Consider the following 25233-nt stretch of genomic DNA (forward strand, 5'->3'; position numbering starts at 1 on the left):
GGCTGGGTCCGTTGTTGTTTCTGTGTGGAGTTTGCATGTTCTCCCTGCGTTCGCATGGGCTTCCCTCACAGTCCAAAGACATGCGGTACAGGTCAATTGGGTTGGCTAAATTGTCCGTTGTGTGTGTATGTGTGTGATCCTGGAATAAGCTGATTAAGCCAACAAGAAAATGAATGAATGAATGTATTAATGTCATGCACATGTCTTTTATGTGCTTGACATCAAAAATAATGGTGAACTACAGGACATCAGTTGCCAAAATCTTTTTTTATTCAATTTAATTAATCTTTATTATTTTACAATGTACCTTCTGTCAAAGTAGTTTAACAGATGAAGATAGAGAATAAAAATCCATACTTATTCAAATTGTTTAAAAGTGTCTATGTGAACTGATTATTTTGACACTGTTGTCGTCGGTTTTAATTATCATTGTCATGAAAATATACCCTGAAGTTTTGCCACCAGGTGAATAGGGTAAATATATGGTATTGTATTAATATGATAGGTCTACTTTATGAAATTTACTTTTATTTATTAAAAAAAAAAACTACAACAATATGAATAACTCAATTTAGCCTTCAAAATGTGTTAGAAATGGAACAAAGTTTAATATCTTTTTAAATACGTGGTTTTGTCATTGATAACTTAATCAATCATTTTACAAGAAGCATTTTTGATATCTAAATGTCCTATGAATACTCTGGTAAAAAAAAAAAATAACCAAGTGCAAAACTATTTCTTAATAATTTGAAAAAAAAAAAAGTGTTTTCAGAGTGTTTGTAAAGTTTTGTTTGTTTTTAAGAAATTATGTGTCCCTTCTGTATCAAACAGACCTTTTCAAAGCAAATTAACATGCAAATATATGAAGTGCAATAAAACCCAAGTGCATTCTGGATGTTTTCCACTTCTCCGAAACATGTCTTGATAAGCAAACTAGGCCAAAATCTCTAAACTCAACAGCGCACAACAAAACAATGTGTTGCCTGTTGCATCTTGCCCCAAACAGAATTATTAGATGTGCTCAGAGCAGCCGTTATTTATGAGATTTGTGATTGCTTAATATACGTGGGCAGGTTTGCAATCAGAGCCTCAGATTGTGAAATATCAGCTTGGTTTTCCCTCATTGTCCGGTGAGCCTGCAGCGAGGATCGGAGTTTCCTGTGTGGTTGACACAGTTGGTGTGCTTCCATTGGGTGTTTCCAGCCCACAGAATCGTAATTAATTTGTTTGCGTTTCCAGCGGATGTGGCGGGGGTTTGACCATCCCCTTTAAGCATAGATGTCTGGTCCTGTGCAGGACAGGATGGTTCCCCTGGCAGATATCGCAGGTCTTTGATCTAGCTAAACAAACGCATGAGGTTAAATGGGTTTATGTTCAACTTGCGTGTAAATATCAGGAACGAGTTTCTTGACATAAGGGCTGTGTTTGAAAAAGTCCTTGCTGTGTATACAAAGATTTGAGGTGTAAATTAATGTGTTTGTTTGGCATGGATGCATTGAACTAATGGTAAAAAATGATGGTAAGAAAGATTTCTGCTTAAAAAAAACATTGTGTTCAGTGATTCCTGTGGAAAAACTGCATTTTCACTACACTGTAAAAACAATTTTTTGCTGCTTTCAATTTTTTTCTCTTTAATCTCCAAAGATTTGATCCTAGTTTAGTTCTAAACAACTTGATATTTTGGTTTTTACCTCACTAGTAGCCAGCTAGGCCTCTTATTCTGCTTCAATGGAAATCAAACAAACCTCCAACTACATCCCAATGGCTTGTAGATAACATTTATTTTCTAAAGTTGGAAAAGATTAGATGCTCTGGGAAAACTAATTTCTTAAAAAAGTGGCAATGTTTTATAACTTTAACACTCGTAAGGTATTGCCTTCCATTTAATAAATGCAGTCTCCTTTCTTTTTAATTAATTTATTTTGTAGTAACTTAATTTTTCTTTGTTTTTAACGATTACTTTTTTATACTGTTTAATTGTAAATATTTACTCTCAACATTGACAATGTATCTGAACATTTGATTGTGATAGCTGGTTGTAATTTTCTTTACACTTATTACTCTTGTTTTAATTTTTCTTTTCCCTTTTCATTATTATTATTATTATAATCATTATAATTTTTTTAGGTTCCCCCCCTTTTTTTCTCTTCTCTATTTAAAAAACAAAACAACAACAAAGATGTAGCTATTTTTAATGATATAGTGTTTGTTTTTTCACAATAAAAAGTTTGAACATAAAATACTGAAAAAAAAAAAAGTCTTATCATTTCTTACTTTCTATAGCAACTTAAATTTAGTTGAAACTTAGTACCTTCATAAATAAGTTCCAGTAACACACAGACCTTGGTTGACATGTCATTTGTCATATTTTTAAAATCGCAATACCAACAATAATAATATTTTTAACATTGCAAACTGTTTTCAACATTGACAATAAGAATATAAATGTTTCTTGAACTGTAAATATGAAAAAATTTATCTCTTCTTGTATTAAAATGCATACTAATTATTTTTTGAAGTTGCTAAAGGAAAACACTAGAATATCACATTTACAGAGGTTTTTTTTCTTTTTTGCAGAGTAATTTGTGAAATAAAATAAGCGAAATTAACTTCTACACAATTTATTCATTTAAAAATCTTCAATGTTTTTAATCAAATAAATGCAGCTTTTGAAAGCATAAGAGACTTCCATAAACATTAACAAGTTAATCAGAACCCCAAATAACCTTTACTCTTTATTCATTTATTTATGATTTATTTCTTTTTGGAAGCAATGTAGTTAATTAATGTCTAGAAGTTATGTATATAGCTTTAGTAAATGAGTATGGAAAAACCAAGCATCCCAAAAGACGTTGTTTTTCAACTCTTAATTCTGGATCTTTCACTGTAGCTTATTAACTCATTCGGAAAGTCCACAATGGTGCTAATTTGTTTAATTGAAGTAAAAAGACAGCATATTTGTATTATATTTAATTTTAACTTCATCAAATTATTAGTTAGAAGCATTTCATATTATGTTACTTAGTTTTTGCTCTTGCAATGATAATAATAGTAAGATTGTCATCCTACTTGTCTGCTGGCAGAACAATGTAACCTGCTGAAAGAGTGACTGAAACCCCCCAAGTGGTAATGCATTCTGACAGACTGAGACAAAAACACACATGTGGAGAGATTGAAGTCGTGAAAAGTGCCAATGCTGCAGGACTTTGTGTTTTTGTGTCTGACTCTTGGAACACTTTTCTACCTGTCAGATTTTACCCAGGACAGATTTTTTATTTTTTATTAAATTAATTTTTAAAATGAAGTGACGTGTGCATTTGTGATGTAGTTGTATCAACTTGCCCCTAAGGTGCTGTTTAAAATGTAACTTTGTTGATATTGTAGACTATGAAATAGAGCTGCACGATTCTGGCTAAAATGAGAATCGCATTTAAAAAAAATAAAGATAACGATTTTCTCGCGATTCTGTAGATGTAAAATAAAGGTTAAATTGAGTAGGCTATTATTATTGTTACTTTTAACCGTGTAAAACAGCAATAGGCTTTGTTTAGTTGTTCTGTTGGTTAAAATGCTAAATTTTGTATAGACTTGGAATGGTAGACTTGAACAGACTTTAGATTTGTCCTGGTCATTAATGCTGATGATAATTCTGATGTTGAATTATTGTGTTTGAGACATATGCTTACAATCTGATATTCGTGAATACAGAAGACTGGGTGGGTATTTTTTCATTTCGGCGGGTTTTGGATACTTTTTGGGCTGGAATCAGTCAGCTACATCTGGCAACACATTGTGCGCTTTCGGTTTCATTTTTACTGCTAAGAGCGGTTCAGTTCCTGCGCGGCTCCCAACCGATCACTCTGTGTGGTAACAGCTGACGGTCAGCTCACGTCACGTGTGATTTTGCGGTCGCAAATACATTACATGAAGACAGAAAGGAATTTTTTGAGGTGAATTATATCTTATAAATGCAGCGTGTGACTCTTTCAACACCATTTGGAGGTGTCCATGTTGCTGAACAGCATATGTAGGGTTGTAACGGTATGAATTTTTTTACGGTATGATAATCATCTAAAACAATACCACGGTTTGACGGTTTCGCGGTATACGGTATGTTACAAATGTTACAAAATAATAGAACAGTGAAGCAAATTTGTCTTTTTCCAAATAATATATTTTCAGTTACTATAAACAACAACACTTACAATGAACAAATAAAAAAATAACAAAATAATAAATAATGTGTCAAAGTCCAAATAAAGTCCAAATAAACATGGTGCAAATCCTCAGTAAAAAAATAGATATAAATATTTACTATACTATAAATAGTTACATAACGAAACTAGATTCAATATGGAACATCCTTAGGTTTTATGTGCCAGCATGGATATGGTTGTTTGTGGATATGGATTTGGATGTGGTTGTCTGCAATGCAGACAAACAGCTGCATCTTCATTTGCGTCTTTTGAAAACAGCAAGAGCAGCAGTTCATCTTTGCTGTGTCACTGTTTTGTCATGTTTCTGTGCTGCTGTGCATGCAAAAGTACTTAGTATGAGAATTATTTCATGCAAAACTTTTTTTTTTTTGCGTTTTATTTAGCCGCGCATAAATGTATGCCTATCTCTCTTTCCGAGTTGTTCAAAAAGCTCATTGTTGGTCCACAAACAAAAGCGAAACCTATGCTTATTGGTTGTGATATAGCGAGTTTGAACCAATCTGGGCATGGAGGAGGGACAATGCATCAATGTATCATGTCTGGTTTGTCCGGAGACACAGTGACGAGCGTTTCTTTGTCAAATCAGCGTTGTCAAATTTTGATGATGTAACCACACTGATTCCGGAGCCTCTGAAAGTCTGCAAATGTTATGTGATACAGCACTGGAAAGCTGAGATTCTCTTCTTTATGCCAATCTTTGAATTGTATGAATCGGATCAGCGGATCAAAAGTTATTAAACATTTAAGAGCAATACTTATTTTTAGCCGCAGGCGGCTGTCTCGGTCTTTATGATAATAAAGTATGATAATCGTGCACGTTCAAATCGTGGTAGACCGTCATACCGGTATATTGTTACAACCCTAAGCATATGTAAAACAATATGAAGACTTGTGCGGCCACCATTGCTTCTTTCCTGAACTTGAAAATATGATTGATAGAATCGTAGAAATGCTGGATTAAGATCGTCTAGGGGGTCGAATCGAGATTGCGATCTTTTTACAATTAATTGTGCAGCTCTATTTTGAAAGTTTATGTTCATAATTACTTGTATGTAAGTTGTCTTTTTATTTGGTTTGGACAATAAATTTATGTCTTGTGATACATGGATTGATCCTCAGATTTTTTAAATTTGTTGATTTTTGTTGAGTTGAACAATATATGGCTTGAGCATTGATATCAGTGTGTGTATCTGCAATAGTCACATCACAGGATTAGATTATTTATTAAAGATTAATATAAGAAACTATTGAATAACATTATTATTATTTTAATTATTATTATTATTTTACAATGATGACTGGGCTATATGGCAAAAATGCAATCTCGATAATTATTTTCTCTATTGAATGATGAAGATTAGTGGTGTAACAGATTACAAATATCACAGTTCGCATCACGTTATGGTTTTTTTTTTAGTCACAGATTAGACCATTTTTCACTTAAAATGGGGGTATGCAGCACATGCTAGTCTGAAGTTTCTGTGCCATTGGTGTCCTAAAAAGAGCACACGATTCCTTGGCCTGTCAGATCTCTAAAACTGACCTTTCCAGGGCCGTCCTCAAATTAGCTCCCGACCAACATCTGGAGCCAAAATGACTTCATTGCAGAGCCGGAGCTCCTCAAACGTTTGCTCTCACATGCCCCCGTCCCGTCTGCCATTGTTCGTTTTAGAAACTGCCACTTCCACGAGCTCATGCTGTCAGAACACTCCCAAAGACTCACGAGGCTTTATTGCGACAAATATAGGCTCTCGTGGGAGACCGCGAGAGGGCTAAAATAAAGATCTAGGGTGGATGATCTTCGGCGGTGTCCTAAACGTGCACCGAGGGAGTGACTCACTGGCGTTTGAGTGCGAAATGTGACACTTCTTTAAATTGACTCCCGCGCTTCACCTATAGAGGATAAATTTAGCACTCTCGTTGTATTTTCTGTCATAGCACATGCTTTTCTGCTTAAGCGAAGGGCTCTTTCACAACTTAATGATCTGTTAGGAGGAAACGTTTATGTGTAAAAGGCACAGGGCAGATGTTCATTTATGGCAATTTCGATACGTCTCACTTGCACAAAGTTTTATTATTCTCCATAATGACTTTGAAAACAGGGATTCTGTTGAATTTTTTAAGAAGAGAATGAATGGGTTGTATTACCAAAATGAGTGGTGTATTGTGTGCTGTATTTTCTGGAAAATCTGCCATTTATTTGTTTCACTTGGAGAACAAAATTGAGTCAAAGTTATTTTGCTTTTTTTTTTTTATACATTTATCTAGAAATAAGCTATATGGGTGGTAAATGTATATACTCAACGCTTTTCATGAATGTTTCCTGATTTCATAACTTATGTAATCATGTGTTAATGGGATTGTTCATTAAATTATAAAATAGTACAAAATACAAGTATAATAATTGAACTTATCGTGCTGTTTAAAAAAAAAAAGTATCTATATTTTGCTTGTCATTTAAAGGTGCAGTATAGAGGTCTGCATTCCCGCGGCTGTCCCACGGGCGCCGCAGGACCCGACCAGATTTCTGAGGCGCGGGTATAAATTTCCGAATAAATCACAGGAGCGGTCGGTAACGGGTTTAATTTAGGACGGGAGCGGGCTGTCTAGCAATATCGCTCCCGAGTCCCGAGTGAGCACGCGTATGAAGCGAATGAGAGATGTGTGTGCGTGCGCGAATGAGAGAGAGAGAGAGAGAGAGAGCTTTGCCTGTGTGTGTGCTTGATGCTTATGAGTGTGCGCGCGCGAATGAGAGAGAGAGAGAGAGAGAGAGCTTTGTCTGTGTGTGTGTGTGCGCTCGGTGCTGTGCGTGTGTGTGTTTATACAGACAACTTGTTATAGGCTGTCTGGACTGTATACCTGGGTGATTTTCGGTTTTGTTCTCCCCCTGCTCTTTAGCGGGATCGGGCGCGGCGGGTAGAAAACGGGGCGGGTCAGGCAGAGGGACAACAAGTGCTTAATATAAGCGGGAGCGGTCGGGTTCGGGCTAAAACCTGGCGGGTGCGAGCGGGATTCAAAATTTAGTCCCGCGCAAATCTCTAGTGCAGTATGCAAGTTTGACACCCAGTGGTTGAACTATGTATGGCACTCCTGGATCAAAACATACGCAGGCCAGGTTGCCAGATTGACGACACCAGCAGTGTGACTGACTGTTGAGCCTAATGGCTGTATTAAACGGTGTCCTAAATAAAAGCAACTGCAAGCGATACAAGGATTATTTTTCATATTAAAGGAGAAATTTATATTTTAGAAACGGCCACTATTTTTTGGAGCTGATCAACAGAAAACTGACAATGATCACCTTAAGCCTGGTTTATACTTCTGCGTCAAGTGATTGGCGTGACCCACGGCGCAAGCAACACGCTATGTTTTTTTTGACAGGTGCGCGTCAGTGAGGGCTATGCTTGAGCTTGATACAGAAGTATAAATCAGCCTTTAAGTACACCTCATGTGCTTTATTCAGTGCTAAATGCTAATAATGTGAGTTTGAATGCCATTTTACATGACATTTATTGTCATACTACTGAAAGCAGCAGCAGATTTAACACAGATCTTAAAAATAAAATAAACTGTTTGAAATTGAACTTTAGAACTGCGATTTCAGTTTAAACCAGCACATGTCAGTGATTCAGTATCTACATTTAATAATTAATATGTATCAATTAGATTATAAACCTTACCATTTCGTTGGATTGCAGTGAGTGCACATCTATTCTGTGCTTCTGAATGGCTGTTTAAATTTCTGTCGTTTTTCATTTGCTTATCAAATGCTTATAAACACTGTAAATCTCGTCAAGTAGCATGTTTTTAGGACACGGGGTTACAATCTGACCTGCTCACCTAACGTTTACGGTTGTAATATTTATATTATTTACCAATTAATAACCTCACGTTGAACTCTGAATCAGCATTTTATTTCGGAGTCTGCTACTGTCCACTGGAGGTCGCATTTTTCGGTCACGGATACAAACGTTGAGAGCCATTCTGACTGAATTAATGAAGGCAACCCGAGGTGCTGAAATATAATTTGCTAAACTGCGGGTTAAATGACCAAAACAAAGGCAGACGTTCCTCTATGCAATGCACAGTTTCAAAGCATAATAACTGACTTCAGCATTGTTTTTCAGATACACTAAAATGCTCACTTGGCATGTTTCTTAATTATCTGCAAACATATTATAGTATTTTTATGCTTTAGAAGAGTCAAACTTACATACAGCACCTTTAAGAGAGTCGAATGAAAGACTGCTAACAATGTGTTTGTCCACTGGCACCGTGAATTGTGCAAAAATGAATCTGCTTTTCAGAACTTTTATTCAAGAGCCTTGTTCTTTCTGAGGGGATTTTTGTCATAATTTTGTCCCAAATGTCTTAAATTTGTATTTTTGGCAGTTTTGAGTTACTCTTCTATTGCTAAAGTCAATTAACAAATTGTTTTGTTCAATTACTGCTTTATAAGTAGTGAATAAGTATCTCTGAATTTAGCTTTTTTGTGCAGAATTTTGTAAAAAAAAAAAAAAAGATTTTGTGGAATGATTTTGTTTATAGGAGCTGAAACTTACCAAATAAAATAATTAATTTATATTTTATTTGAGGTTTACAATGCAAATATTATTAGATAGTATTTACACTAAAAGAAAATACTCTATATAATGTATATAATGCTATATTAAATTAATAGTAATACTGTAATACAGCAAAACAATACATTGAAATTTGTAAATGTATTGTACACAAATAATCCGAAACATCTAAACATTTGCGTATTGTACTGTAAATAGGGCTTGACACATTAACACCCGTCAAATGCGAGTAGATTTCACCTGTGGCGGGTGAAACAGACACTGCCACTAGCTACTTTGGCTGGTTTAAAGTATTTTTTTTTTAAATGCCAGTGCTGCCTTGTCACTAAAGATAAGAATTTTAGTTTAAGTCTGTTTGTCTGTATACGTGCAATTGTGATCTTAGAATCGAGAAGCAGCACATCTCATAAGTGTTTGCGTGAGCAAAAGGAAGAAGGTAAACACCGAATGAGAGGATGATCAGGTGCATGGTGAGACACAAGCGATCCTTGCTCACTGATGGCAGTGTTGGCACGCACAGCTGGTGATGTGTGTGAGTGCCCTTGCGATGCGCATGCGTGCGGGAGCTCATTTCATTGCGAGAAGCAAGCGTGCCTGCGAATACAACTGCTGCGATTTTGTTTCTCTTTGAAATAGACTGGAAAAAAGTGGTGCTCGTGCACCCACAGTCCTACTTTCAAGAGCTTGAGATTTTTTGTAAGCAGCTGTGGGTGCTGCGTTCGCTTCAACTATTCTTAATTATTCTAAATATTAAGATTATTAATGGGCCTAATGTTAACTGTATGCATGCCATTATCCTCTTATTATCGCGCACAAAATGTTTTTATTCTATTTTGCTTGTTCTGAGGCATTATTTAAAATTTGTGGCAAGGAAATAAATAGTTTGGTTTTTCCAGAGAAAGATTGGTAAATCCTCAGTAGGGATGGACCGGTAAAAGATTCTGACATTATGATAACCTGGGATAAAAATATCACGGTATTGTGATTAATACTCTAAAATATATTATTTTTTAAATGTCTGGGTAAAAAACAATAAACAAAAAAACTAATTTTATTTTGAAAAACATTTAAAATATTTTGAAACGGTAAACCTCCCAGCAGGGACAGGATGTCAACATGTCAACGTTGTACTTCGTCGTGGAGACGTTGCATTTTGTTTTGAAATGAAAATCGCACATCAGAACCCCAAGTCAGGCTGATGTCTGTGTCAAACGTCCAACCTAAAATCACCCAAATATCAATGTCTAATGATGTTAAAGTTTGACCTTGTGTGGATGTTACCACAATGGTGTCAGACGTTGGATTTTGGTTGCCATACGTGCCAAATAATTATTATTATTTGAGGTCAATTTGTTGTTGGTTTAAGATGTTGGCTCGATGTTGGATTTTGGTCACTTTACAACCCAACATAAAATCAACCAAATATCAACGTCATTTGACGTCGTTTTTGGATATCAAAATAACGTTGTCCCTAGACGATGGCTAGACATTGAATTTTGGTCACCTGACATTATCACTTACAATTAACATTTATGAAGTTGTCTGCCTGCTGGGATGTCAGGCTAAATAATTAAGGGTGCTTTCACACCTGCCTTATTTAGTTCGATTGAATCGCACTAGAGTTCGTTTCCCCTTTTGGTGCGGTTCGTTTGGGCAGGTGAGAATGCAGCTATCGTACTCGAGTGCGCACCAAAAGCGGACCAAATAAGCGTACCGAGACCTGCTTGAAGAGGTGGTCTCGGTACGCTTTCAAACGAACCCTGCAGCGGTTCGTTTGTGGTAAGAATATGATTCGTACTAAAACAGGTCCAACCGCAAAAAGTACTGCGCGTTTTGGACTAATTCAGCTGCCGTAGGCCGATGCGCTGTGTATTATGGGATATGGAGGAAAAATATTTGTTGACCGCACTTTACCAACAGAGAGAGAGAGAGAGGGGGGGGAAAACATTACCCGATGGATCGTTAGTAATATTTCCGCATTAAACACTGTTTTCCAGCCGCGGCCGCGCTTCATTTTCGTAATGTATAGTTTTTCTAAAGCAGGGATACAATCAGCCAGCGCAGTCGTCCCTCCAGAGTAAAAGGTTTTGTTCATCTGCGGGAGTTCACTGGCATTTTCCCGCACGTGAATTGTGACCAATCAAAAAGCAGTTTAGGAAATATGTTCAACAACATCTGGCCAATGAGAGATGTGGATTTTGTCAGATGACTGCATTTTGGTTCGTTTCAACTGGTTCGGACCAAAGCCAGCAGTGTGGTGTGAAAACGACCCAAAGACGGCAGAAGATGCAACAATGTATCATTTATTGCCCTTGGTCCGGACCAAATGAAGCGAACTACAGATGTGAAAGCACCCTAAAATAAATCATTGAATCAATCATGCTGTCTTCATTTTGTTTCAAATGAAGAAAAACCTTAAACATACCTTAGGAACGGTATAGCAGTACATTTTGCCACTTTTAAAACCTTGACTTATCTAAACCACGGTATACTTTGAAAACAGTTATCGTCCCATGCATAATCCTTAGTGTTGAACCCTAAAAATGTGAAGTAAAATTGCAGTGCGACACTATGAAACCACAACCCATTTGCCCATGCACGTTTAGCAAGATCACAAATAAATTAATGAGGGGGCACGTGGACATAACACAAAATTAATAAAAAGTAATTTTAGCATGCCAAAGTCAAATTTATGCATAAAATATATATATAGGCAAGTGGCTAGTAACGTTGGAAAACTACCATCCACAGTGTCTGGTGATCAAAAAAGTTAATGTCAAGCCCTGACTGTAATGTAACTGAAATAAATATATAAAGCTGGATAAATAATATTTAAATTTATATATTTCAAGAAATAGGCTGCATGACAATCTACACAAGTATCATGTGGGCCTGTTCATAATCCATTTAAACTTTTGATAATAATGTGGCTAATGCAGTCAATGTAGCATTAAATAAATGGGTATTTTGATTGCACATTGAAAGCAACTTTTACAACTTGTTGTTTGTTGTATAGTGTCGTCTGCAGCACATGCTACGATACTCTATCACAACACAAAGCAGTGGCTGTTGATCAAGCTTGAATCTGTGCATTTGCTGAACTGAAGTGCTTCTGAACAACCCTCTTTGTCTGGTGATTGTATCGTCTCTTAAATGCCATTTGCTTTGTTTATTTCCAGGATTACAGTACGACAATAACTTGATCAAAATCCATTGTTTTTATATTAAGACGTTAAGTCAAAAGTAATTAATTGTCTGCATATTTCTTGATAGAAATTGCTTCAGAGCGTGTTCTAATTCTACTGGTTGCACTAACTGTACCACGTGCCATCAAAACGCATTCACTTGTATTGCATCATTAATTTATTAATTCTGAAACTAAACTGTTAGTCAGAAGCAGCATTTAGACTGTAACCACGGCTGTTCCTACCGCGTCACTCGTCGGTGCACAGTGCTGACATTTTTTTAGAGCCAATCGCTGGCTGCCCTTTCTGTTGAGCAGGTGACCAATCATAACTTTCACGACATCACTCAAAAAGCAAGCAGGATAATATTTACGTAAGTTTGTTTGCTATAAAGGATCATGTTGTCTTCTGTAATTGAATTTGAGCTTTGTTTAAAACAGTCAAAAAAGAGTGTTTTTATTAGGCAGGTCAAATTAAAGGTACAGTTCATATATCTGACTGCTTGTATTAAAGGACAAAATTGTATTACAAATTATATATAAATATACATGTTTTTATAGATTTTAATGCATTTTTTTTCTTGTGTTGTGACGAAAAAAAAATCCAATTGTGTATGGAAAGCATAGTCAATATAACGCAATGCACCGAGATATCGAATTGAACTGAATCAATGGCATGGTAATTGTAACCGAACCGTAAGACCAGTAGGTCAGTGTGAGGAAAGGCTTTATGCAATATAGTCATGCTTACACTGTGCGCACAGATATATTTAGTAAATATGATTTAATTTAAATTAATCGGTTAACAGTTCCTAAAACAATAGATTTTTTATTTTGTCCATATTGTTGTATTATAAATAGAGGTGTGAACCTACACTAGTCTCACGGTTCGGTTCGGTTACGATTATCATGCCATCGATTCGGTTCAATTCGATATTTCGGTGCATCACGGTGCATTGACGGTGCTTTCCATACACAGTTTTATATTTTCTTCACAGCAGCATTTCTTGTATTAAAATGTATGAATATATTTATATTTATATACTATTTGTAATAAAATTTTGTCATTTAATACAAACAGTCAGATATATATACTGTAACTTTAAACAAAACGAGCATTTTGCAAATAATATAAACAAATATAAATATCCAGCTCACTCTCTTATCCTTGTCTAGTTCTCTTACACCTTTTTGATTGGTCACACCCTCAAAAAAAACCGGTTGCGATTGGCTCTTTCGCGCTGCGTTCTTCACAGATGAGTGATACTGATGCTGATACTGATACTGCGACAGAGCGCATATGAGGTAAATGACGTCAGTAATAACCGGTTATGATTATTACTGAACCGATACCGAATTGTCCACGTCTGCATCGCAGTGCACCGAAAAAAACGCTTATTTTTGACACCCCTAATTATAAATATGAACAATTCCGTGCAAATGTCAAGCTTGCCATGAAAAAAAAAAGTTTCCATCAAAATACGTAAACAGTTTCTGGGTTTTTTGTGTAAACAAGTATTTTACAGTACTTAAGAAATACTCAAATGTCTCTGTCAATGTTTTCAAACTATTCTATTTGATTTACTAAAGTCACACAAGTGGCAATTTCACATCTGTCAAATCCACAACGGTGAGATGACACATCCATAATGACACTTATTCCTCATAAATGTGAAAATATTCAATAAAATCAATCATTTTTGTTTTATAGAGAGCCAACTCCTATCCTTTTGATTAGCATTATTTCTTTTGGGTTGTTCAGTTTAATTCAGTGTGTCTTATACTGTAAACTTGCAGACTTTTTTTTGGCACATCCATAACGCATGTTTATTTCACTTATTTAAAGTATAAAACATGTTTACAGATTGATATTTCATTTCTCTGTGGTCAGTTGTTCTGCAACATATAAACAAACGTTTCAATATAATGTTAACATATACTTTCCCTGTGAATTCATGTTTTGGGTTTTAATGCAATTGTCACATCCGTAATGCTGGAATTGCTCAATTGCGCAGCCCTAATGTATAGCTAGGGAAGGTGAAGTAATGATGACGTTCATATACGCTCTGCTGATGTTTGAACTGAGCAGCTGTACATCGATTTGTCACATCAAAGCCAAAACAGCATTTATTGTTTACATTTTCTGATGAAGTAGTGCAGGAAAAAAGATGAAACCTGAGGCTTTGTTTCTTATCTGAAATAACAAAACCCAATGCTTCTTGGAATTGTCAATGTGCCTGTAAATATATACAGTTGAAGTCAGAATTATTAGCCCCCTTTGAAGTTTTTCTTCTTCTTTTTTAAAATATTTTTCAAATGATGTTTAACGGAGTAAGGGAATTTTCATAGTATGTCTGATAATATTTTTTGTTCTGGAGAAAGTCCTATTTGTTTTATTTCGGCTAGAATAAAAGCAGTTTTAATTTTTTTAAACACCATTTTAGGGTCAAAATTATTAGCCCCTTTAAGTTACATTTTTTTTCTCGATAGTCTACAGAAAAAACCATCGTTATACAATAACTTGCCTAATTACTCTAACCTGCCTAGTTCACCTAATTAACCTAGTTAAGCCTTTATATGTCACTTTAACCTGTATAGAAGTGTCTTGAAAAATATCTAGTAAAATATTATTCACTGTCATCATGGCAAAGATAAAATAAATCAGTTGTTAGAAAGGAGTTATTAAAACTATTATGATTAGAAATGTGTTGAAGAAATCAAACGTTGCGATTAGCTAAGCGCAAGAGGCTGCGATATGAAATTTATATATATTATTTAACCTCCCCCGCTCAGAGCAAATGCATGACTGCCGTCTGTGTGTGAAAGTCTTACTAGCCAATTGAGTGAGCACACTTTAGTTTTGCCCAATCAGAACTGCACACCCGAACAATGAGGAAAGCCCACTATAAAACAAACAGGAAAGCGCGGACAAGAGGGATGATGGCGTCTGCCTCTTAAGAAGCATTAATAGACGAATTAATATCAAAGAAAAAATTTGGGTCCCACTTTATATTAAATGTCCTTAACTACTATGTAGTCGCATCAAAAAATAAATACAATGTACTTACTTTGTTCATAATGTATTTGAGAACACTTGTGGTGCTCTTGAGTTGGGATAGGAGTTGGGTTATGGGCAGGTTTGGTGGTATGGGTAGGTTCAAGGGTGGGTTAAGGTGTAGGGAATGGTCAGCAGTGTATTTACAAATGTAATTTTAAAAGTTAATTACAGATGTAATTACATACAGGTATTTAATCAAGCATAAGTACACAATAAATACATGTATTTACATAAGTACATTGTAACAAACTATTAATCATGTGTAAGTACATATTAGTTACAGCCACTTAATATAAAGTGGGACCAAAATTGCTCTGTAATATGGTAATATTGTAGTTTCAAAGTTACAGACACCAAACAAAAACAGGTCATTTGTAAGAGCTGTCACAGAATTGTTGCCAAAGTACGAGGAAATACAACAACAAGCACCTGAAAAGGCACAACAAATGGTTATATGAGTAGTGTCTTGCTAAAAAGTAAACTAAAAGTATTGCTAATGACCCTCAATCTAGTAGCGAGCAGCAGGAAAGTACAATTTCAGAGTTGTTTGTAGCTGCTACACCATATGAAAAACCATCACGAAGAGACCAGAAGATAACGCCATATCTCACTACTGTTTGCTCCAGAGAAAAATGAGTGTTTATATTCTGAATATTTCTGAACAGATTTGAATAGAAGTTGGTGTTAATTAATATCTTTTTAGTTCCTTTTTTTGACTAACACTCACTGCATTTTAGCAGTAAGAAGCTACGAATATTGAGCTGAAGCTTGACTACAAAATGAAATCACAAATCAAAAATCGCAATATTGGTAAAAAAAAAAAAAAAAACGCAATTCGATATTTTCCCCTAATCGCACAGCCCTGCTCATGAGTGTTTTGCAGACGTTTAGTACCTGAAGAAAATCATTTCATGTTTGTGTTGCCATTTACAGAAAGAGGAAGTTCAAGTTGCCTTCAAGCTGCAGCTCAGTCGAGTGTGAACGCATGCGATTATTCAAGCTACATAAAATGTGCATTCATTGCTTGACCATTTTAAATGCCTTTTTTTCCTGCATTACAAGGACCAAAATCTAGCGCAGTGACTTGTATGGTCTCTGTCGAGTGTTTTAGCATGTTTTGTCTAATAAGCGGAGGCCTCTCCAGGGTCACCAGGAACTGCGTGTTTAAAGCCCAGGGTTAGCTGAATGATCACGCCTGGACGCCGGACACAAAGGCCCGGATATTTCCATACCCATTAGGCCCTGTCCGCAGGCATAGGGGTCCCCCCCTCCTCTCAGGTTTTGTTTGGTTAACAGCAGGACGAGGCAAGCTGGAGATTACATGTGAAAAGTAAACACACGGGAGCGTGACTAATAAGGCGCAGATTACTGGTTAAAACAACAGGTCTTGTGGCAGGCCTCTGAGATAGATACCCACGATGTGAGTCAGCGTGCTCTGAACCCGGTGGTATGTCTTGGAAACCGTATACGATCGCTGTCGGAATGCAATGGACGGAGTGAGGCCGTCCCATCTAGATTGGAGCGTGTTGATTGTACACTGTCCTTTCCAGCACGTCCAATGAGAGCTGTTGACACACTGTGTGTTGTAACGGCATGGGAAAGGGCCATCGATTTTCCCAGCGTCTCGTTGGCCTCCGGGGACCATCAGCGGGAAACTTGATTCCGCCCGTAAATTGGGAGTGACTGTCAGTTGATTGGCGCTGCGGACAGGCACGCAATCCATGGGCTTAGAAGGCGACACAAAGAGATGCATTGTGAAAGCCAGCGCTGTTGTCATAATGAGGAGGATCCCAGTTCTGGGCTTCAGCGCCGAAGGGGCCAAAATAGGAAATAGCCAAGTGTCCCTTGACCACCTCTCGGTCCCTCTGGCCTTCTCTTTGCTAAAGTAAATTTTAAAATGTGTGGCCTTAACACGGCCAACTCCCAAAATCCATCCGGGCAGCTGTCTTGGGCCGGGGCTTCCCTGGGGACATTGTTCCCCTGTCGTCTTTTGTTTTACTGTTCTTTTGAGGTCGGATTTAATCTCAATTGACCTTTTTCCTGAGTCTCTGCCCTTGTTTGGTGGACAGGGAGCACTTCATGAAACTTTTTTTTTTCCCTCACTACTTTAGTTTTAGGTTGGATGCAGTCTTGAATCTTTTAATGGAGCTGTACTTTGGCGGTCACTTGCCACAGTGAGCTTGTAACCTCTTCATCTTCAGGCTCTGTTTACTCCTGTTGTTGAAATGGATTTTTGGCAGTCCGGTCGAAATGGGATGGCACTTTATAAAGGTCTAAAATGGGTCTAAAATGTTTAAACAAAGTAAAACTTTTATTAGTTGCTCCTTATATGGTCCTAAAGGCACCTTTTTGAAGGAGAAAGGTCCTGGTGATCATTTTTGCACCTGTTTTTGGTGAGGGTAACCTGCCAGCCCCACATTAAGGCCAAAAATGGGCTCTTAAATTGGCTTGTAACTTTATGATGATGATGATAATAACAATAATAACAATAATAACAATAATAATAATATTATTATTAATGATAATAATAATAATAATATTGTGCATTTTGTTTGGAAAGATTAATAGAAATACTAATATTTTAGATATTGTTATTATTATTATTATTGTTATTACTATTTTTATAAAATTAATAATTATAGTAATTGTAATAATAATCATAATAATAGTTGTATTTCTGTTGATATTATTATTATTATTATTATTATTATTGTTTGTGAAAATTAATAATTATAGCTCTAATAGTTAATATTATTATTACTATTTTTACAAGAAAAAAAGACACAATTTTACTATTTCTATTTTAATATTCTACTATTCAAAAAAGGAAATATAAACATCAAATACATTGATTCATAGCTTAATTTCTTCTATTCAAACATTAAACAATTAAGCTTCAATATTTATTTTCAGTACTCTAATATAATATTAGTAGTTATTTGCTCATTGTGGTTATAGAATAATAATCTCTGTTTTTTTTTTATTCTTTTTCTAAGAACTTTTTAGACGGATATTTTTAGTCATGGTCCACTCTCATTAGAACTTGCATTGCAATGTCTCAGGTTTTGTTCATCAGTTTCTCCCCTCAGATCTTTTTTCTTTCTTTTCATTGGATGTTGAGAAAGCAGTTTCATTTGTTTGTCTGATCGATGTGCTGGAACACTCCTGGTAAGCAGGGAGCTAGCTGGAAGTCTGCAGAGATCTGTAAACCCTTAAGGGAGCAAAGGAGCAAACGTTGTGTTTTACTGCTGAGCAAGAGCTGGGCATTGGATTCCTCTCTCTATTCGTCTCAATATAGGCATAAACTGCAGCACTTAAAATTCACCGGAAAATAAATGAAGGTGGCTGCAGGTTTTTTTTTAGCTAATGAAATGTATTCACAAACAAATCACAACAGTACTACGTATGATCCTAATGTACAGGACTACAGTGAAGGGACTCTTTACACATTCTCTTGCTTGTGTACTTGCTCATCTCATATAGGCAGAATATGTAGGATTTTATCATTTAAAAAAATCCAAAAGTTATTATGTACTTTCATGTACAAATTTGTCTGAAGAATGTTTATATCCAGAGAAACAAGCATTTTTTTTTTTTTTTTTTTTTTTACAATAGTGATTCCGGTCGTGTCATGAGATGTCATGCTAATGATGATGTCATAAACCCTGAATTTCCAGTTTGGTTTTATAAAACAACAATATAAAACATGAATATAAAACTATATAAATGTTCAAAGTGATCATAGGCTGATAAACCTTAGACAGCCTACAGCCTTCATCCTACTATGTAGAGTTGGGCGATTATGGGTATACAAGTCTTATGGAGCAAATAGTGTTTTCATCTATAAATCGACTGTTGTGCTCTGACTGCTGTGCTATTATTGAACAAGCTATGACTTTGTGGGAATGCTTTGATGCCATTTGTTTGATACTACTATAAAAGCATGGATTTAAGAAGACTAAAGCCTGGTTTATACTTCTGCGTCAAGTGACTCACGGCGCATGCAACGCGCGCAGCTGTGCATTTATACTTCTGCACGCTGTCTCTGTCGGTCTGCATTAACACTTCCGAAACGCTAGTTGGCAGTGAGGTGTAAATGTTCCTCTGTGTCGAGTTTCTTCGCTGCTGTTTTGTTTTCCTGAACACTTCCGGGATGTACAAGTGACTCAAACTCGCTCATTTTGAGGCAGGAACCGGCGGACGTGCAACAACTTTAACTATGAGGTAAACACAAAACAAAACTTTCCATCCGGAGCTCCTTCACGGGACTCCACACTTGTAAACAAATCAGGTTCGCACCATTCTTGTGGCTCTTGGTCCCGCCCAAACTCGTCAGCGCTACCAAACAAACCAATCACAGAGCTTGCGCTACGCGTCGTTGCGACGTGTAGTTACATTTTTTGAAAGGTGCACGTCAGCGATGGCCACGGCGAAGGGCTATGCATTAGCACCATAGCATACGCCAGCGTTTGACGCAGAAGTATAAATCAGCCTTAAGCTTTACATCAGATCCGAAATAGATTGATACTCTTTTTGTCTTTCTTTGTGAAGCTCAAACTGGGTTGTACATGAAAAAGAGATACACAGTTGATTTGTTAAGTGATTAGCAAAGTGTATAAGTAAAACTCCTGTTATATATCTTCATTTTAGCAAGATTCTCTTCAAGTAAAAATACAAACTGGACAAATAATTGGGCCAGGTTTTTATTTTTGATATTATAATTGTGATGAGACATTTTAAATGGATTTTTTTTTATATTATTCAATTTAAAATACAGATAAAATTAGCTCAAAATGCTTATTAATAATGCATTTCAGATTTGTTATTGATCCAGTTTGTCCTTAATTACATGGTTATTGTTTACTTTAATACTTAATTTGTTTCTTACCGAATGTCATCCACTGAAATCTTAAAAATGAACATGAAGGAAAATGCTTTGACTCTGTGTGACCTAGAAAGAGTTTAATCGCTGCTGTACTGTAAAAGAGCTGTGGAGTGTGTAGAGGAGTTAAATATAGATTTTCAGTTAATGTAGTTGTTGGTTTTCTGAAACGTGTGTGCTTTGTCAGCGTCATTGACTAACCTATATTAACAAGGATGTTGACTCTAAAGTTACTTTATAGCTGATTTTAAAACTCTGCCGAAAGGCTTCAGTCTAAGAATGTGGTAAATGTTTAACATGTTTTGCTGGTGTTCATAAACCAGCGCACAGGGAGACGTAATGTAGGTCATCATGTGATCAGTACGTGTGGAGCAGAACATTGGGTGTTCAGTCATCAGTTATGGTTTCCAATGGGATTTCCAATGCAAGTGTACATTAACAACAGTACACTAAAACAGCAAGGTTTTTCTCTTTTTTTTTTTTTGCATATGACCCAGTGTGATTTAATCAAAAGGGTGTATTTTTGTGTGCATTTTGTCAGCCGGTTCTGATTAATCCCAAATACTTTTTTATATGTTGTTAGATAGTAAACTTTTAGTTTGAGTAATGCAACAGGGATTTTCTGGGTTTCTTCTTTATGGTGTATTTTAGATTTGGTGTCCGCTAAACCAGTGGTTCCCAACCTGGGGTCCGCGCCCCCCTAAGGGGGGCGCCAGAGTTCACAGGGGGGGCGCGGGAGAGGATAAGTATTGAGGTAGAAAAAGGCATAAAAACGGTCCACTATTATAAAGGGCTTTGCAATTAATCGAAAATCCGATTTAGATTTCGGTTTCAAACGATTATAAAAAAGCATTAATCGAGATAAATGATTATTGCATCATATTTCGCCACAGTTGTACACGTGTTGCTCTTAAAAGCGCGAAAGAGCTTATGTGTGTGTGCAGCACGATCACGCAGTCAGAAGTATGCGGCCGGTCAGTATTCACTCTCATTCACACACTGAGACGAGCAGAGGAGCGCAGACATCTAAAGTCATCTTAACGTGAACGCTTTAATGGTCAAATAGGTGTCAAAACGCGGTGTTTAGTGATTATTTACATTAACCCTCATTTGTGTAATAAACAAACGAGTTGAGGATCAAAAGACGTGAAAGAGAAACCATTAAAGATACAGCGCGCTATAATCCTTCTGCCGCCTGTTTTTAACATTATTAAACGAACATAACGAGAAAACCCTCGCTGCTCTTGACTGAAGGACTGCTGTAGCTAAAGTGTTTTTCTTACAGTGAAGATGCTTAAAGCACAGTTTGTTTTATATTTTTATTCTATTGTATTTATTTCTCTTTCCTTTGCAGGGTGGAAAATAACTGTATGTATACAGTTGAAGTCAGAATTATTAGCCCTCCTGAATATTAGCAAACCTTTTCCTGCCCAATTTCTGTTTCATGGAAAGAATATTTTATTAACTTATTTCTGAACATAATAGTTTTGATATCTCATTTCTAATTACTGATTTCTTTTTGTCGTTGCTATAATGACAGCACATAATATTTTACTAGATATTTTTCAAAATACAAGCATTCAGATTAAAGTGCAGTTCAAAGGCTTAATTAGGGTAATAAGGCAAGTCATTATAACGGTAGTTTATTCTGCAGACAATCAAAAATATATATTGCTTAAGGGGGCTAATAATATTGACCTTAAATTGGTTTCAAAATAGACCTTTTTAAACCTGTCTTTATTCTAGCTAAAATAAAACAAATAGAAGAAAAAATATTATAGGAAATACTGTTAAAATTCCTTGCTCTGTTAAAAATAATTTGGGAAATATTTATAAAATAAAAAAAATCTCAGGAGCGCTAATAATTTTGACTTTAACTGGCAATGGTTTTGAATAATCGTGATTACAATTATGACCAAAATAATCGTGATTATGATTTTTCCCAAAATCGAGCAGCCCAAAAAATAAAAAATAATCTAAACACATGCTTAAAATTCCAACATAATAGTGAAAATAATTAATAAATGCTGTGATTCTTCAGAGGCGAAGATAAAGATTAGACAGTATGACAAAGCCTACCTAAATTTTGGTTTTATTGAAGGCCAAGACAAGTTAAAACTGATTAATTAATATTTTCTATACATATTACTATATATTAATATTACACAAACACACACACACACACATACATATATATATATATACATATATATATATATATATATATATATATATATACACACATACATATATATATATACACATATACATATATATATATATATATATATATATATATATATATACACACACACACACACACACATATATATATATATATATATATATATATATATATATATATATATATATATATATATATACACACACACACACACATATATACATATATATATATATATATATATACATATATATATATATATATATATATATATATATATATATATATATATATACACAGTACATATGTGTGTGCGTGCGTGCGTGTGTATTTATATGGTGGGGGGGCTCCAATGTTTGTATATGTTTATGGGGGGGGCCCCAAAGAAAAAGGTTGGGAACCACTGCGCTAAACCATTCTCTAGACAACATGGTAAAGCTAGGTTGCTGCTGGAAGTGGTGTTAGTGAGACCAGCAGGGGGCTCTCAATCTGCGGTCTGTGTGGGTCCTAACACCCCAGTATATTGATGGGGCCTATATACGTCTTTCAAATCTTTCGAGGTCCTGACTCTCTGTGGTCATTAAAAATCTGGGTGTCTTTGAAAAAGAGTAGGAGTTTAACTCTGACATCCTGGCCAAATTTGCCCACCAGCCTCCCCATATCATAACTGGCTTCATCACTCTGGCTGTTTCTTAATATGTGGTCTTGCGTCCTCGTGTTCTCGTGTAACGTCATCATCAGCTGCCAAAGTTCAGTTCCAAACTCAAGACCGCAAGTACGGAGGATGCGTGAAACTTTGCGGATGTGTTCTTGATATCGAGGACGCACCGATGCAGACTTGAGCACCGATCTCACTCTAGAAGTCCCAGAAGTCATTACGACTGGAGGTGGGAAGCACAGCATTTTATATAGGTCCATTATTAAGTTAATAAGTTTAGAGATATCACTTATTTACCTCAGGACTTTCCCTAAAATAAAGGAAAATATAACCATTAGCATGGACATCTTAATAAAGGAATAAACGCATTAAGAGTATTTGTTTGCTGAAACTCATATTTAAATCTGTTTTATTTATATTGTGCAACATCTATTTGTAATGTTTTTATTTATACAATAAATGGTTGTATGAATGCTGTAATGTTTCAATAATTTTCCATTAAAAACGCGTGAAGGTCATGTGACCATCAGGAAGAAAGCAGCACCTCATTTCTCACAGGACGTGTTCTCTGTTCTCGTGGTCTCCTGAGTTCGTTCTTTCGAGGACACCTGCCAAGACCGGTCTCCACAAGAACGCAAGCCTGTTCTCTGCAGTCTTGGAATTGAGAAACAGCCTCCGTCTCCTATCTACCAATCAGCTGGTGTGTGGACTGTGGTCTTGCGCAATATGGCTGCCGTGGCATCATCCAGGTGGATGTTGCACACTGGTGGTGGATTAGGAGATTCCCTCCAAAGATGTGTAAAGCACTTTGAGCGTCTAGAAAAGCGCTATACAAATGTAAAGAATTATTGTGGTGGGGATGAGCAAATCATACAAAAATGTATGAATGAGATTGTACAAATTAAAACAAATTATCCACTAAATCAAATTTACACATTGCCATATGATTGCGTTGGACAATTAAAGCTTTGCTAATCACATTTTTTCATTTCATTTTAATTATTGGCTCCACCAAACTTTGCCAAAACGATCTACAATGCTTCAGTGTATTTTGTGTGTCAGATCAGAAGGCGTCACTAGATTGGTTTCCTTCTCTGTCTTCTAGTGTGTTTTGAAGTACAGTGGTCCCTCGTTAATTGTGGGAGTTTTGTTCTAAAAATACCCCCAAAATAGGCTAAATCTATGAAGTAGTCTGCTTTTTATATTTTTAATTATTAAAGATGTTTTAAGCCTGTAAAAACGAATCTAACAAACCGAAGATCATTTACTCCTTAATGGCGCCCTGCAGCCACGTAATTTCTACTTTTCTTTAGCATGTCCAGAAGTTCAACTTTTGTTGCAATGGATGGCATCTTCCTCTGCCTTTTGGGTGCTACCGCAGGTGCCTTTGACGGTGCAGAATGTTGTGTTGACATTTTCACATTTCACATGATAGACTCCCAATCAGATGATTGTCTTAATCGTGTTAAAATCAGATTATTGGTGTCCATGTAAACATACTTAATGAATTGTAATTGAGTTGCCAAAACAAATAAAAATGTTCTACTCTAAGGTTTATATATTCATAAATAATAATGTAAATACTGTAAATAAAGCAACCATTATTGTTTTACTCACTTTTTTGTTAAACTTAATTTGCTAATATGAACATTTCTTTGTATTTATTATTCTGCAGTGTTGCTCTTTGGTCACCCCAAACAGATCTTAATGTTTCTTAATGTCAGTTTCAAATATAGCGGATGCAGTTTGCTGATGAATTAGTGAATTGTTGGCTAAATAATTTTTGAGAGTTTTCTTTTTGTCAGCAGTATTGACACGTGCTTTCTGCTCAAGTTCAGATGCCCTGTTATAGCGCTTAATATTTAACCTCAGGAAAGTTAGCGATTCAGCATGGAGTGTTTTTCTTTTTGATGTCGAGACAATGACTTTGCAGATTAGTCATAATAACTGAATTGAAATGGATTAAATGGAAAATTCAGCTGTTTTGTAAATGTATTTTGGCCAATGTTTTTGAGAGTGTGTTTGATTATTGTGAATGTCTCCACCTGTGTGTTTCCTGCACGTTTCGTGAGCTTTGGCTGCCCCGTGCTCCAGTTCCAGCACTTCTCATCAGTGCTCTAGGCTCAATCGCCCTGACACTGGAGCTGAGTGTGTGTGTGTTGGGGGTGGTACACAAGTGCCCTGTGATGGGGGTGCAGGAATGTGATCAGGAACACTAGTTAGGAACTGCACTGTTGCAGTATTAACATTTCAGAAGTGTGTATTAATACTGGTAAAATTCTGTGACTTTTTAAAATTTATTTATTTATTTTTAATTTTTTTTCTTTTTTGTAGCATAGCAAAATCTATTGCAACTTTTAAAAAATGTTTAATATATTCATTAAATAATAGATTAAAGCATAACATGTTCAATATATTGCATTTGTTTTACTTAGACTTAAAGGGCTTGTTCAACTCAAATAAAAA

At 36.0% G+C, this 25233-nt stretch overlaps 1 protein-coding gene and 1 long non-coding RNA gene across 2 annotated transcripts in view; one reads left to right on the forward strand and one right to left on the reverse strand.

The window, feature by feature from the left end:
• map3k1 (mitogen-activated protein kinase kinase kinase 1, E3 ubiquitin protein ligase) overlaps positions 1-25233 on the forward strand; it is a 103665-nt gene that overhangs the window by 5494 nt on the left and 72938 nt on the right. The gene's annotated exons all lie outside the window — the stretch shown is intronic.
• On the reverse strand, positions 9025-16039 carry LOC141376291 (uncharacterized). The gene is made up of 3 exons (XR_012386090.1): positions 13413-16039; positions 11155-12855; positions 9025-10342 (listed from the first exon to the last, which is right to left on the reverse strand). It is a non-coding gene; the product is annotated as an uncharacterized lncRNA (long non-coding RNA).

Source organism: Danio rerio, chromosome 10, assembly GCF_049306965.1.
Source record: "Danio rerio strain Tuebingen ecotype United States chromosome 10, GRCz12tu, whole genome shotgun sequence".
Lineage (NCBI taxonomy): Eukaryota > Metazoa > Chordata > Actinopteri > Cypriniformes > Danionidae > Danio > Danio rerio.